This window comes from Eriocheir sinensis, unplaced genomic scaffold (assembly GCF_024679095.1).
Source record: "Eriocheir sinensis breed Jianghai 21 unplaced genomic scaffold, ASM2467909v1 Scaffold440, whole genome shotgun sequence".
NCBI lineage: Eukaryota > Metazoa > Arthropoda > Malacostraca > Decapoda > Varunidae > Eriocheir > Eriocheir sinensis.
This window is the reverse complement of record NW_026111766.1, coordinates 172,621-184,724: the sequence shown is the minus strand read 5'-3', so window position 1 is coordinate 184,724 and position 12,104 is coordinate 172,621. Positions and strand designations below refer to the sequence as shown.

Here is a 12,104-nt window from a genome sequence, read left to right as displayed (position 1 = left end):
TGTGTTCCCTTAGGTTCATGGTACAGAAGAAGGGTCACACTACCACCAGGGTCACAAAACTACCCCTGGAAATGCCCACAACTCCTAGGAAAGCCTGGTCAAATGTGTGTTTCTTTAGGTTCATGGTACAGAGGAAGGGTCACACTACCACCAGGATCACAAAACTACCCCTGGAAATGCCCACAACTCCTAGGAAAGCCTGGTCAAATGTGTGTTCTCTTAGGTTCACAGTACAGAGGAAGGGTCAAACTACCACCAGGGTCACAAAACTACCCCTGGAAATGCCCACAACTCCTAGGAAAGCCTTGCCAAATGTGTGTTTCTTTAGGATCAGGGTACAGAGGAAGGGTCACACTACCAGGGTCATAAAACTACCCAGGGAAAAGTCCACAACTCCTAGGAAAGCCTGGTCAAATATGTTTCTTTAGGTTCACAGTACAGAGGAAGGGTCAAACTACTACCAGAGGTCACAAAACTACCCCTGGAAATGCCCACAACTCCTAGGAAAGCCTTGTCAAATGTGTGTTTCGTTAGATTCACAGTACAGAGGAAGGATCACACTACCACCAAGGTCACACAACTACCCCGGGAAATGCCCACAACTCCTAGGAAAGACTGGTCAAATGTGTTTCCTTAGGTTCATGGTACAGAGGAAGGGTCACACTACCACCAGGGTCACAAAACTACCCCTGGAAATGCCCACAACTCCTAGGAAAGCCTGGTCAAATGTGTGTTTCTTTAGGTTCACAGTACAGAGGAAGGGTCACAAAACTACCCCTGGAAATACCCACAACTCCTAGGAAAGCCTGGTCAAATATGTGTGGCGGTCGATATGTGGGTCCTGAGAGAGAGAGAGAGAGAGAGAGAGAGAGAGAGAGAGAGAGAGAGAGAGAGAGAGAGAGAGAGAGAGAGAGAGAGAGAGAGATAATGTTCCATAATGCTTTCAGACTCAGAGCAAAGTGAGGATGACCCATTTTCTCGACAGCAACACTCGCCTCAAAGTGAATAAGTTAACATGTCACCCGAGTAATATGTTCACCCGGATCACAGTCTGTTCACTCCAGGACGGCAATGAGTCAGTTTTTTTTTTTTTTTTTTTTTTTACAGCTAAGGAGACAGTTCAAGGGTGTAAAGAAAAATATATATAAAAACAGCCCGCTACTTACTGCTCCTGAATAGAGGTCAAAGGTTTGGCGCAGGAGGTCACATGTTGCCTCCTGCCCGGGGTTGCCTCAGAGCACGCTGCATCCCGCCTCAACGCTGCGGCGAGTGACGTGTGAACAGATCGTCGCCGGCACATGTTAACCCGGTGGTGGTGGCAGCAGCGGGGATCATGTTTCTTGATGGTCCCTCTGAGCGAGAAAAATGAGAAAAAATCATCACTCACACAAACCATTTCATAATATATATCAAAGCATTTGTGTTCAGTTTATGCATCATCTATTTTGGGGGGTTTATATCATGGCACAAATTTGGCCCATCGCTGCTACACAGTAAAGCCACAAATTTGGCCCGTCGCTGGTACACGGTAAAGACACAAATTTGGCCCGTCGCTGCAACACGATAAAGCCACAAATTTGGCCCGTCGCTGCTACCAGGTTGATATGCTTGCTTGTATGAGATCACTTGAACAGCTGGCTGTCATGCACTTCAAGATACCCTAAACTTAACTAACCTAACCAAACAAAACCCTAAACAGTTACTACAGGTCTTGACTCAGAAAATTCATCTATGCTTCCTTGCTAATGAGATTTTCTATACAACAAAGTGAGGTCATTCTGTGTTGATTTATACCATAAGGTGCTGGCTGTCATGCGCCTCAAGATACCCTAAACTTGACTAACCTAACCTAACAAAACCCTAAACAGTTACTAACAGGTCTTGACTCAGAAAATTCATCTATGCTTCCTTGCTAATGAGACTTTCTATGCAACACAGTGAGGTCATTCTGTGTTGATTTATACCCTAAGGTGCTGGCTGTCATGTGTTAGAAGACACCCTAAACCTAAACTACCCTAAGAAAACCACAAACAGTTATTATATACATCTTGGCTTACAACTACTACTACTACTACTACTACTACCAATACCTTATAAGCCAGGATGAGTCTTGCTGTGCCTCCTCAGGTTGCCGTAGCCCTGGGCGGGGAGTGTTCCAGCCTGGGCACCACCAACACCAGCAGCTCAGGAGGGAAAACTTGACGGCCGCCAGGTCTGAAAAGTTTGGACGTTTTGTGAGCTAACTCTAAAAATATTAAAGATAGCTCAGCAGGATTTTGTGCTCATGTGTATCAATAATTTATGAACACACACACATACACACACACACACACACACACACACACACAAGAAAGAAATTAGAAAGTTGGAAAGAATACAAAGAACAGACACTAAATTACCGGAAACTCTGAGAGAACATACTTATGAAGAAAGACTGGAGAAATTGGGACTAACAACACTGGAGAGCAGAAGATTTACATAGAAAATCAGACCACACAGACCCCATGGTCCAGACTTGGTGGTCTGTCCTTAAACCTAAGTAATTTTACATTAATCAGAGAGGGGACCTAATAGCATTGTACAGGATACAAGAGGGATTGGAGAAACTGGACAGGTAAATACAACTAGGTAAATACACACACACACACACACACACACACACACACACACACACACACACACACACACACACACACGTAGTGCGGCGACGGCCTGATGAACGAGCCTCCCATAACCCACTTAGCCAGGGGGGTACCTCTTTGGCCGACTGGTAAAGGAGTGGCTCTCCCGTTACACTGGTCGCAGGTTCGATCCCCGGCGCCGGCAAACCTTTCCTTGTCTGGATTAATTTCTAGTGCTTTTCATTACACGCAGTGGTCCTGTGGGAGTGGAGAAAAGTGTAAGTTCAGGCATTTCACTGGTGGCAAAGCGGTGGCATCCTCTCCTGTGGTTCTGTTGTGTCACCCCGAGAGGGTAACAGGTAGAGTGATGGCCCATGCTCTCCGAAGTTCATAAAAAATGGGAACTCAACACACAGAAATTAATCTAAATGGGAATGGGGAGACGTGTAATGCTGACTTGCCTGATGGGCGAGCCTCCCATACCCCACTTAGCCACGGGGGTATCTCTTTGGCCGACTCGGTAAGGAGTGGCTCTCCCATCACGCTGGTCGCGGGTTCAATCCCAGGCAGCCGGGGAATACCCTCTCCTTGTTGTGATTAATTTCTCGTGTGTTTCGATACATGCAGAGGACGTGTGGGACCGAGAGAGTAATAGATAAAAGAGAATAGAAAATATCGTCGTTATACACACACACACACACACACAGTTTCATTCCATTCTGTTGTAAATATCTTAAATAATGTTTAGTTTGTGTACATACATGGCTTAATCATTACATTAGCACTTTTTTATTTAGTGCAGTAAACCCTCGACATAACGCACTAATTGGGGGACCTTAGTCCGTTAATGCCGCAAGTCTGTTATAAGTGCCGGAAAAAACCTACAATAAAACTGACGAACCAATAAACGTAGGAATATATATTTTTTTCTTGTGTGTGTTGTGTGCACGTTGTCTGTATGGCCGCACAGCACACCTGGCGACGGACTGCGAGGCTCCGAGGCTGCCAGGCTGCCAGTGGGGCCTGTGGGGGGCTGTATTGTTATGGGAAAAAAAGTTGGAAAGTTTGGTTTAGTGGGCGCAACATCTGTGGTCATATGCCGGAGATTGACGAAAGGGGAAGGAATTATAGGAGAAGGGAACAGACCCTAGGAGACAGGACACAACATCTGTGGTCATATGCCGGAGAGAGACAAAAGGGGAAGGAATTATAGGAGAAGGGAAGAGACCCCAGGAGACGGGACACAACATCTGTGGTCATATGCCGGAGAGGGACAGAAGGGGAAGGAATTATAGGAGAAGGGACACAACCCCCGATTAATACCTGGTACCCATTCACTGCTGGGTGGACAGGGTCATAGGGTATTGGAAAAGCCGCCCAAATTTTTCCACTCCACAAGGGAATCGAACCCGGGCTCTCTTGGTTGTGAGCCGAGTGTGCTAACCACTGGACCACGAAGCTCCATGTATTGTTACGGGTCTAGGTAAAATTTTACAAATGTGTCTATCTCGCACTGGCAGACGACACTTTTTTTTCCTTGCAGCTTTCTGTGTAATGAAATAATCTGGCAACTGTTTCCGTCACAAATCATTAAACGATTGACTTTTCAGTGCCTGTTTTACACCCGCCGCCGCAAAACACTTCGCAGAGAGGATCAACTTAATTCCTTACTGTTTCAATAGTTCACTCAGCGCTCACAAAGATCACAAGCTGAGCTATCTAAACCCATCCCTGGGTTACTGTAGTCTGCCTCAGCCCTCCTCAGGAAATATTTCCCTTCATCCTTGTGGGTCACATTTTCATGAAGAATGTATTCACACCACAGGAAAGTCTTGTGCATCAATCCAGGACGTAAATGTGATGGAAAACAGCCAAATGTTTTTGAGCGTCATTACCAACACAGCGTAAGGGGATGCCCGTTAGGTAGGTTAGGTTAGAATAAGACAGGTTTGCTTAGTTTAAAATTATTCAGCAGGTGGTGTGTGGCGGAAAGAAAAGTTTGGAAAGTTTTGTTCAGTGGGCGTAACATCTGTGGTCATATGCCGGAGAGAGACAGAAGGGGAAGAAATTATAGGAGAAGGGAACAGACCCCAGGAGACGGGACACAACATCTGTGGTCATATGCCGGAGAGGGACAGAAGGGGAAGGAATTATAGGAGAAGGGAACAGACCCTAGGAGACAGGACACAACATCTGTGGTCATATACCGGAGAGGGACAGAAGAGGAAGGAATTATAGGAGAAGGGAACAGACCCCAGGAGACGGGACACAACATCTGTGGTCATATGCCGGAGAGAGACAGAAGGGGAAGGAATTATAGGAGAAGGGAACAGACCCCAGGAGACAGGACACAACCCCCGATTAATACCTGGTACCCATTCACTGCTGGGTGGACAGGGGCGTAGGGTATCAGAAAAGCCGCCCAAATATTTTCCACTCCGCCTGGGAATCAAACCCGGGCTCTCTCGGTTGTGAGCCGAGTGTGCTAACCACTGCACCACGAAGCCCCCTGGTGTGTGGCGGTGGAAATACATGGCACAAGACATAACAGGGCGGCATTGTTGCGAGAAATACCTCCTGGCAGAAATAAGTCACTCTGGCGTCCACTGTACTTTCCTGCCGTACTGGACTTGAGGAAATATATTGAACCGTTACAAAAAAACGTACTTTTGGCACTAAAATAACCGTTCCGTAATATCATACCAACATACTAAACGCCCTGCCCCCAGTGTGCCACGCCCACACACAGGCTATTCAAATCCCTTTGCTGGAGCATTTAAACTTACGGCAGACAAAAGACACACCACCACCATTTTAATATTCCTTGGCGTACTCTCCCCTTAGGGTTATGGAATCCAACACAGCTTAAGGCAGACAGAAAATTCATCAATGCTTCTTTACTAATGAGACTTTCTGTACAGCAAAGTGAGGCCATTCTGTGTTGGTCTGTGCTATAGGTTTCTGGCTGTCTCGTGTGTTTTGAAGTTACAATAAGTCTTGACTCAAAACATTCATACATGCTTCCTTACTAATGAGACATTTTATACAACAAAGTGAGGTCATTCTGTGTTGATTTATACCATAAGGTGCTGGCTGTCATGCGCTTCAAGATACCCTAAACTTAACTAACCTAACCTAACAAAACTGTAAACAGTTACTACAGGTCTTGACTCAGAAAATTCAAATATACTTCCTATTTAATGAGACTTTCTATGCAACAAAGTGAGGTCATTCTGTGTTGATTTATACACTTCAAGATACCCTGAACTTAACTAACCTAACCTAACAAAACCCTAAACAGTTAATACTAGTCTTGACTCAGAAAACTCATAATTATATGCTTCCTTACTAACAAGACATTTTATACAACAAAGTGAGGTCATTCTGTGTTGATTTATACCATAAGGTGCTGGCTGCCAAGTGTTTCAAGATACCCTAAAAAACTTAACTAACCTAACCTAACAAAACCCTAAACTGTTACTACAGGTCTTGACTCAGAAAATTCATATATGCCTCCTTACTAACGAGACATTTTATACAACAAAGTGAGGTCATTCTGTGTTGATTTATACCATAAGGTGCTGGCTGTCATGTGTTTCAAGATACCCTAAACTTAGCCTAACTTAGCCTAACAAAACCCTAAACAGTTACTACAGGTCTTGACTCAGAAAACTCATACATGCTTCCTTACTAACAAGACATTTTATACAACTGAGTGAGGTCATTCTGTGTTAGTCTGTGTTATAGGTTTCTGGCTGTCTTGTGTTTGAAGACACCCTAAACTTAATCTAACCTAACCTAACAAAACCCTAAACAGTTACTACAGGTCTTGACTCAGAAAATTCATACGTGCTTCCTTACTAACAAGACATTTTATACAACAAAGTGAGGTCATTCTGTGTTGATTTATACCATAAGGTGCTGGCTGTCATGCTCTTCAAGATACCCGAAACTTAATTAACCTAACCTAACAAAACTGTAAACAGTTACTACAGGTCTTGACTCAGAAAATTCAAATAAACTTCCTTGCTAATGAGACTTTCTATGCAACAAAGTGAGGTCATTCTGTGTTGATTTATACACTTCAAGATACCCGAAACTTAACTAACCTAACCTAACAAAACTGTAAACAGTTACTATAGGTCTTGACTCAGAAAATTCATATAAACTTCCTTGCTAATGAGACTTTCTATGCAACAAAGTGAGGTCATTCTGTGTTGGTTTATACACTTCAAGATACCCTAAACTTAACTAACCTAACCTAACAAAACCCTAAACAGTTACTACATGTCTTGACTCAGAAAACTCATATATGCCTCCTTACTAACAAGACATTTTATACAACAAAGTGAGGTCATTCTGTGTTGGTCTGTGTTATAGGTTTCTGGCTGTCTTGTGTTTCAAGATACCCTAAACTTAACTAACCTAACAAAACCCTAAACAGTTACTACAGGTCTTGACTCAGAAAACTCATATATGCTTCCTTACTAACGAGACATTTTATACAACAAAGTGAGGTCATTCAGTGTTGATTTATACCATAAATTACTGGCTGTCATGTGTTTCAAAATACCCTAAACTTAACCTAACCTAACGTAAGAAAACCCTAAACAGTTACTACAGGTCTTGACTCAGAAAATTAATACATGCTTCCTTACTGACAAGACATTTTATACAACAAAGTGAGGTCATTCTGTGTTGATTTATACCCTAAGGTGCTGGCTGTCCTGTGTTTGAAGATGACCTACACTTGACCTAACTTAACCTATCAAAGCCCAAAGCAAACACTCTAGGTCTTGACCCAGAAAATTCATCTATGCTTCCTTGCTAATGAGACTTTCTATACAACAAAGTGAGGTCATTCTGTGTTGATTTATACCCTAAGGTGCTGGCTGTCATGTGCTTCAAGATAACCTAAACTTAACTAACCTAACAAAACCGTAAACAGTTACTACAGGTCTTGACTCAGAAAATTCATCAATTCTTCCTTGCTAATGAGACTTTATATACAACACAGTGAGGTCATTCTGTGTTGATTTATATGCTTCAAGATACCCTAAACTTAACCTAACCTAACAAAACCCTAAACAGTCATTACAGGTCTTGACTCAGAAAATTCATCTATGCTTCCTTGCTAATGAGACTTTCTATACAACAAAGTGAGGTCATTCTGTGTTGATTTATACCATAACGTGCTGGCTGTCATGTGTTAGAAGATACCCTAACAAAACCACCAACAGTTATTATACATCTTGGCTTACAACTACTACTACTACTACTACCACCAATACCTTATAAGCCAGGGGCAGGGTCTTGCTGTGCCTCCTCAGGTTGGCATAGCCCTGGGCGGGGAGTGTTCCAGCCTGGGCACCACCAACACTAGCAGCTCAGGAGGGTAAAACTTGACGGCCGCCAGGTCTGAAAAAGTTTGGACGTTTTGTGAGCTAGCTCTAAAAAAACTTAAAGATAGCTCTACGGGGTTTGATGTGTGTGTGCGTAAATATTTGCCACACATACACACAAAATCCCAGTGACGCACATGAAATACAAACGGAGAAAAACACACACAAACACACATGAATATCAGGGACAGTATGAAAAAAAAAGGAAATATGCATGGAAATGATTGGACGTCTTGTGAGCTAGCTCTAAAAACATTAAAGATAGCTCAGCAGGATTTTGTGGTCATGTGTATCTATAATTACCCGTGTAGCAGCGATGGGCCAAATTTGTGGCTTTACAGTGTAGCAGCGACGCGCCAAATTTGTGGCTTTGCTGTGTAGCAGCGATGGGCCAAATTTGTGGCTTTACCGTGTAGCAGCGATGGGCCAAATTTGTGGCTTTATCATGTAGCAGCGATGGGCCAAATTTGTGACTTTACCGTGTAACAGCGACGGGCCAAATTTGTGCCATGATATAAACCCCCAAAATAGATGATATATATTCTGATCACAAATGCTTTGATATATATTATGGAATGGTTTGTGTGAGGGGTGATCTTTTCTCATTATTCTCACCTGGAGGGACCATTAAGAAACATGGTCCCCGCTGCTACCACCACCAGGTTAATGAAGGCACACACACACACACACACACACACACACACACACACACACACACACATGTACGTATGCGCGCGTGTGTGTAATGAAGAGTGCACCTCACGCCAGCAATGCAAATCTAATGGTAGTAATGTGAGCAGAGCCGGAGCCAGCACAGCGTGTCATAGGGACTTGACATGTTTTTTTAATTTTTTTTACGTGTACGCCTGTAGTGCCGGTAGGCTCTCTTGAGGGGCCTGGATGGAAAGTTGGAAAGTTTTGTTTAGTGGGCGCAGCATCTGTGGTCATATGCCGGAGAGAGACAGGAGGGGAAGGAATTATAGGAGAAAGGAACAGACCTCAGGAGACGGGACACCACATCTGTGGTCATATGCCGGAGAGAGACAGAAGGGGAAGGAATTATAGGAGAAGGGAACAGACCCCAGGTGACGGGACACCACATCTGTGGTCATATGCCGGAGAGAGACAGAAGGGGAAGGAACTATAGGAAAAGGGAGCAGACCCCAGGAGACGGGACACAACATCTGTGGTCATATACCGGAGAGAGACAGAAGGGGAAGGAACTATAGGAAAAGGGAGCAGACCCCAGGAGACGGGACACAACATCTGTGGTCATATACCGGAGAAAGACAGAAGGGGAAGGGAACAGACCCCAGGAGACGGGACACCACATCTGTGGTCATATGCCAGAGAGAGACAGAAGGGGAAGGAATTATAGGAAAAGGGAGCAGACCCCAGGAGACGGGACACAACATCTGTGGTCATATGCCGGAGAGAGACAGAAGGGGGAGGAATTATAGGAGAAGGGAGCAGACCCCAGGAAACGAGACACAACCCCTGATTAATACCTGGTATCCATTCACTGCTGGTTGGACAGGGGCGTAGGGTATCGGAAAAGCCGCCCAATTTTTTCCACTCCGCCTGGGAATCGATCCCGGCCTCTCTCAATTGTGAGCCGAGTGTGCTAACCACTGCACCACGAAGTCCCCAGCCTGGATGGAAGTCAGCCCAAGCCTGTCATGGCGCAAACAAGTGTTTATAGTGGCGCCATCTTGCCAAGGCACACACAGCAACACATGGCCGGCCAGCTTTGCCTCGGCCTGCATGGAGTGTGGGCGGCGCGAGTACGACTTGTGCAAAGTTACCAGTTAGTGAAACATTGAAGGCTGAGAGGATGCACAATTGTCACCAGTTCACCAATAGGGTAGGCGGTGGCTGAGTGGTAGCGTGCTGGGCCCACATTCACTGCGTGATGGACGACGCGGGTTCGAATCCCTACGCTACCACCTGGGATTTTTCAGTCACCGCCGAGTGGCTTAAAACTACCCACATGCTATCCTGAAGACCACCCATCAACCCGGACTCTAGAGGAAACCTTCCAAGTGAATCAAGAAGGAGTTCCGGGGGGCAGCATGAGCCCGGAGAAGAGGGCGCCACTATAAACACTTGCCTGCGCCATGACGGGCTGGGGCCGACTACCATCCAGGCCCCTCAAGAGAGCCTACCGGCGCTATAGGCGTAGACGTAAAAAAAGTAAAAAATAAAGGTCTTGTGTGACTAATACTGCTTCACTCGCAACGGTGACTACAATATATTTATATATATATATATATATATATATATATATATATATATATATATATATATATATATATATATATATATATATATATATATATATATATATATATATATATATATATATATATATATATATATATATATATATATATATATATATATATATATATATATATATATATATATATATATATATATATAAATATATATATATATATATATATTTATATATATATATATATACATACAGTAAACCCTGGATATAACAGACCTGCTTATAATGGGTTTTGAATATAACACACAAGGCCAGACTGTCAGAAATCAATAGGGGGCGACTGAGAATGTTTTTTGAATGAACAGCGCCCGGTAAGTACAGCAGCGTCTGGCCACCTGGCCTCCTGCCTCTCAGTCTCACTAGCACAACACAGTTATCTTGCCCGCACCCATGAATACCTCCGTGTTCCAAACATGACCTGTCAGTCTTCCAACACTCTCCAGCGTATTCTGGTCCTAAGATTTGGAATTCTGTGCCAAATCACGTTCAACTATTACCAACATTGCATACATTTAACCCCTTGACTGCGGATTTCCTACAAGAAGACATCACTAAGCTACATGAATGGAGCAAAAAGTGGCTGCCATAATTAAATGAAGAAAAATGTAAAGTCCTGCACCTTGGGAGGGGATATATATATATATATATATATATATATATATATATATATATATATATATATATATATATATATATATATATATATATATATATATATATATATATATATATATATATATATATATATATATATATATATATATATATATATATATATATATATATATATATATATATATATATATATATATATATATATATATATATATATATATATAAGAACATAAGAACATAAGAACGTAGGAGTCTGCAAGAGGCCGGTAGGCCTGTTCAAAGCAGCTCCTTTGAACCTAAGCTCCCGTGAATCTACCCTCACCTAATATCACTGTCCATGAATTTATCTAATCAATTTTTTTAATATGACAATTGTATTGGCACTCACCACATGGCTGCTCAGCCTATTCCACTCATCCACCAATCTGTTAGTAAACCAATTTTTGCATATGTCCCTGTTGAATTTGAATTTATCCAGTTTAAACCTATTACTACGTGTACTACCCGGTTCTCTTACCAACAAAACCTTATGAATATCTCCATTATTAAAGCCCTTCATCCATTTATAAACCTCGATCAGGTCTCCACGCACCCTTCGCCTTTCTAGAGAATGCAAGTTTAACTGTTTGAGTCTTTCCTCGTATGGCAAGTTTCTCAACCCCTGAATCATCTTAGTCATCCTCCTCTGCACTGATTCTAACATTTTGATATCCATTCTATAGTAAGGTGACCAGAACTGAACCGCATAGTCAAGATGAGGTCTAACTAATGCTAAATATAGTTTGAGGAAGACTTCGGCAGTTCTGTTGCTTACGCTCCTTGAAATAAATCCCAGTACCCTATTTGCTCGATTTCTAGCTTGAATGCATTGTGCCTTTGGACAGAGATCAGAGCTCACTAAGACCCCTAAATCTCCCTCGCACCCAGACCTGCTTATGAGAGTGTCATTTAAGCAATAGTTGTGAGAGGGGTTGTTCCTACCTACACTCAGAATACTGCACTTCCCTGCACTGAACTCCATCTGCCATTTATCCGCCCAGTCATACAATCTGTTTAGTTCATCCTGGAGAATACTAGTGTCCTGATCCGACTCAATTACTCTACCGAACTTGGTATCATCTGCAAACTTACTGACATCACTACTAATTCCTGTATCTAAGTCACTGAAAT

General features: G+C 43.0%; 1 protein-coding gene across 4 annotated transcripts in view; it reads right to left on the bottom strand.

Annotated features, from left to right (window-relative positions):
- LOC126992320 (protocadherin Fat 3-like) overlaps positions 1-12,104 on the bottom strand; it is a 40,677-nt gene that overhangs the window by 8,813 nt on the left and 19,760 nt on the right. For 2 of the 4 annotated variants that reach the window (XM_050850993.1, XM_050850990.1), the window contains 4 exons: positions 7,913-8,039; positions 2,695-2,879; positions 2,091-2,214; positions 1,167-1,352 (listed from right to left, as the gene is read on the bottom strand). The gene's annotated coding sequence lies outside the window, so the exon portion shown is untranslated. The remainder of the gene's footprint in view (positions 1-1,166; positions 1,353-2,090; positions 2,215-2,694; positions 2,880-7,912; positions 8,040-12,104) is intronic. The other 2 variants (XM_050850991.1, XM_050850992.1) reach the window with 2 other exon arrangements.